Raw genomic sequence first — 4,652 nt, 5'->3', positions numbered from 1 at the left:
TTATATTTATAAATTTATATATATTATATATAAAATTTAAGTAAATAAATTAAAATGATTATTTGAAAAAATGAATTAAATATTTATTTCTATAATGAAATTCTACAGTGAAATTTTTTGATATATTGATTATAAAAGTATTTGATCAGATTATATATTTGTATATTAATATCTCTCGTTCCTTTCGTAAATAGTAGAATATTATAAAAAAATGAAATTTTCGTTAATATAATAAAATTTAATATAGTAATATAATAATAAAATTTTCAAAAAAATACATAATTCTACTTAAAAAAATAAAATTTTTTTCTAATCTTTATCATATCATTAAATAATTAATAACATCAAAATATGTATTTCTTAATATCAATTTTTATCTGAAAATTTTTTTGTGAGTAATAATTGAATAATATTGAAAAAATCAACATATCAGACGAAATATTTTATATACAGATATTTGTATATAAAATAGTAAAAGTTGATTACTTTAAATATTTTATTTACTTTTGATGATATTAAAGAATGTTTCAAACAAAAATTGAATGGAGATAACATAACTTAGCATTAATAATCTATCTAGATTTATAGAAATTATATGAAAATCAATTTCATTTTTTAAATGGAATATAATTTTTTGATATATTGTTTTCGAATGCATATTTTTTAGTACAAATAAATTTGACTAAATTCAAATAAAAAATTCAACAAATTAAAATATTTCATAAATATAAGTTAAACATAAATTATTTCATAAATATAGTTTCTTATGAAACTAATTATTTTTATATAATTTATATATTAATGTATTATATCGATTAATGCATTAAAAATTCTATTTAAAAAACAAAATTGATATTTAACATAATAAATATCTTGTTATTTTGTTTATTTAATATTTATTTAAAATATTTTTTAATATTAGATAAAAATTAAAAAGCGATATATGTATATCTAAATCTAAACAGAGAATTTGAAAATGTCGGGAATCCAATTAATCGGATTGAGTTGAATGTATTTTAAAATTCAAGATTGTTAAAAGAGATTCTGAAGTATTACAATTATTATTAGTTTAAAGAATCATTTAATTTTAATTTTAATAAAAAATTGCTGATCTTTAAATTATTATAATTTTGTGAAAAAAGATTTTATATTAATTTTTTAAGAATTGCTGTTGTAATAGACTTCTTATATACTTCTATAAAAATTTGTAAAACGAATATCGAAAAAATAGTTCAAATATTGAAAATTTTTTTTTTTGTTAAAATTTAGTTTTCTTTTAATTCTGTGCATGAATATAATTATGTTATTATCATGCTAATTATAGGCTCATTAATATTTTTCAAAGAATGTTGTAAATATAAAATTGATTATATATTCTAACATATTAATCATAAAATATTTTCCTTTTTTAATTTTTTTTTTTAATATTTATATTTATGATTTTAGAAATTATTATATTTATTATTTTATTTTATAATTCTATGATATGAAAATAAAATACAATATAATAAATAATTTTTCAAATATTCACATGATCGAATTTTTGTAATTATTATTTTATTTATTATTTAGTTTTAATTATTGATTATAGTGTTTTTCGAATATACATCCATTTATATCATGATGCAATGCTACTAATATTTGGAATCCGAAACTAATAAGTAATATTTAAATAATAATGTAATATATTTATATTAATAATGTATTTCAAATAATTTGATCCAAATAAAATAATTTTTCATAATAATATTTTAACGTTAACTTCATATTTCTAAATCCAAAATTATTTTAACGGTTATAATGTAATAGATTATTCAATAATAGCTATAATATTATGCAGTTAAAAATATGTCATTTAAAAAAAAAACAAAAATGACTTGATTGAAGAAAGAACTTGGAAATTTTAAATATTTCAATTTAAAACTACTTAACTTTTCTATAAAATATTTTTATATCAAATGGTTGAAATTATCTGATAAATCATTGTTACAATTTCATGATACATTGTATAAATTTCTGTTATTTTTATAATTTTATAATTTTTAATATAACAATAAGTAAAAATAATTTTTATGATCATTTAGAAATCATTTTACTATTCCATAGTGATTCTATAGGTTAATATAGGTTAATATAGAATAATATAGGTTCAGAAATACTGTGTTAAATTGATTAATGCATATAATAATTTTTCGATTATTCAGAATAATTTGTTTATAAATTTTCTATTTGTTACAAATAATAATATAATAAGTAACTTCTATTGTATTTTAAAAATAATTTATTTTTTGAAATGAAATTATATTGAATTTTTTAAATATATAAATTTTTTTTTATTATATATTTTATTTTGAATGTAAAAACATGATAATTAATTCATTACAAAATTAAATTTAAGAATCAAAATAGTAATATTTAATCATTTAATATATATATATATACATGTATATATATTCTAAAATTACATTATTAACATAATTAACAGATTTTCGTCAATTTATTAATTATCAATCAATTGCCAATTAATAATATCAAAAATTTGCAAGAGAAAATTATTACAATATGTAAAATTAGATTTAATTAGTTTAATAATAAATACAAATTTCTGCAAAAAAATTATATTAATTATATTAATATATATAGAATATCACATTAAGGAATTGTTTTTTAAATTATTTTTTAAAATAAAATATGATTTTTTAAGTTTAATATTATTTCTTTCATTTAATTTAATATCTTATTATATTAAGACATTTTATATTTACATTATTAAATATAATTTGAATCAAAAAGTTAAATAGAATCATTTCTACACGAAAATAATATATAACAATATAATATAAAACAAAAGTTCAAGAGAATTTTTACATATTAGAACAAGTCATTTAATGTTATTTAATATTTAAAATCAAATAAAATGAATTTACTTATAATTTTATATATACAATATAAAACTAAAAAGGAACAATATTATATAATATTTCTTTTTTAAATAAAATTAAAAAATTAAATATAAAACTAAATCGCATAAATAATAAATCATATTTCTTCAATTTTTCTGTTTTATTTCTATGAATTCCTCAAAATGACATGATTATCTACTATTATCACTGACTTCATCTTGAATATTTCAATTCATTTCTTGATTATTATTTAAAAAAATTTGTAAAATAATTTCATCAAAAGAATATGTTAAATATGTTAATACATTGCCGATTATTTAATTTTTTTAATTATATCATATTTTTTTTTAATTTAATTATTAATACGCGTTATTATCATTATACGCATATCATTATACGTAAGAATAAAAAATATATAAAAAAAATATATATATATATATATATTATATACATATATACATATTATATATTATATACATATATTATATATATATATGTATATACATATATATATATATATATATTCAATTATTTTTTTTTAAAATATTAAAATTATAATTCCATAAATAAATAAAATTCCATTGATTTTTCATTAGTTTTTTGAATTCATTTTATTTATAATTTGTTTACATTCTTTGGTTAATTATAAGAAAAATAACATTTATTATATCACTATATTATATACTTCATATTTACAATTATTATATATTTTATATTATAAGATAAACAATACGATGTATCAAGCATCAAAGAAAAACAAAAAATCTTGTATAATTACCACACAAGTCATGGCAATCTCTGCTTTTTTCTCTCCATTTATAAACAAAAGAGCGAAAACTTATTAAGAAAAAAAAAAATTAGACGCATTTTTTTGAAAAGATATTGATCGCGACGTAAATTTGTTTCATAAAATGTTTTTGTTATTTTATTTTCGCGTTCGATCATTCTCTTTGCTTGTATTTTTGACAAAACATTTTAGAATATCTTTCTTTTTTTCTTTTTTTTTTTTCGTTATTTAAACAACACTGAACTCATATTTTAAAAATTTTTGTATACGTTGAAATACATGTATGCAATAATGAACTTAAATTAATGGATCACACGAGGTTGAAACATTACTATTTTCCAATTTTCATGAGCCATTAATTTAAATTCATCAATTTAATTAATTAAACACGCAATATGTTTCAATATATATAAAGACTTTTAGAAATATGAATTCGATGTCATTTTAAATAATGAGAAAAAAAAAGAAAGTGTGTATGTATAATAATAGATCTAGAATGTTTACATGTCATAATAAATGCTATTTTTTCTACAATTAATTAATAAAGAATATAAACAAATTATAAATATAAAATGAATTCAGAAACTAACGGAAATTTAATTTTTTTTTAAGAAAATAATTAAAATACAATACATAATTCCTAAAAACTTAAAATAAAACGTAAAACTTTTTATTCTTGCAATGATTAGAATACGATGCAATAAAAAAAAATTAGATATAATATATTAAATTTATATAATATATAATATTTTTGAATTCATTATTAATGTATCCTAAAATATAATAAAAAAAATATATATAATTTCGAATTATTTAAAAAACCGAAATAACTTTTGTTTCGTTATGAAAATAAATTATTTCTGAAATTTTTATTACTATCATTTGTTATACTTATATATTTGGTGTGTCAATAAATTTTTTTTTAATATTTTTTTTTATTAGATGATTACAAATGAGTGAAA

The 4,652-nt window shown here is 15.3% G+C and overlaps 1 protein-coding gene across 2 annotated transcripts in view; it reads right to left on the bottom strand.

Moving 5' to 3' along the window:
• LOC102678291 overlaps nt 1-4,652 on the bottom strand; it is a 14,793-nt gene that overhangs the window by 5,942 nt on the left and 4,199 nt on the right. The window lies entirely within an intron of this gene.

Source organism: Apis dorsata, unplaced genomic scaffold (assembly GCF_000469605.1).
Source record: "Apis dorsata unplaced genomic scaffold, Apis dorsata 1.3 scaffold_119, whole genome shotgun sequence".
In the NCBI taxonomy this organism is placed as follows: domain Eukaryota; kingdom Metazoa; phylum Arthropoda; class Insecta; order Hymenoptera; family Apidae; genus Apis; species Apis dorsata.
Note: the sequence above shows the minus strand (reverse complement) of the source record. Positions and strands in the feature narration are given on the sequence as shown.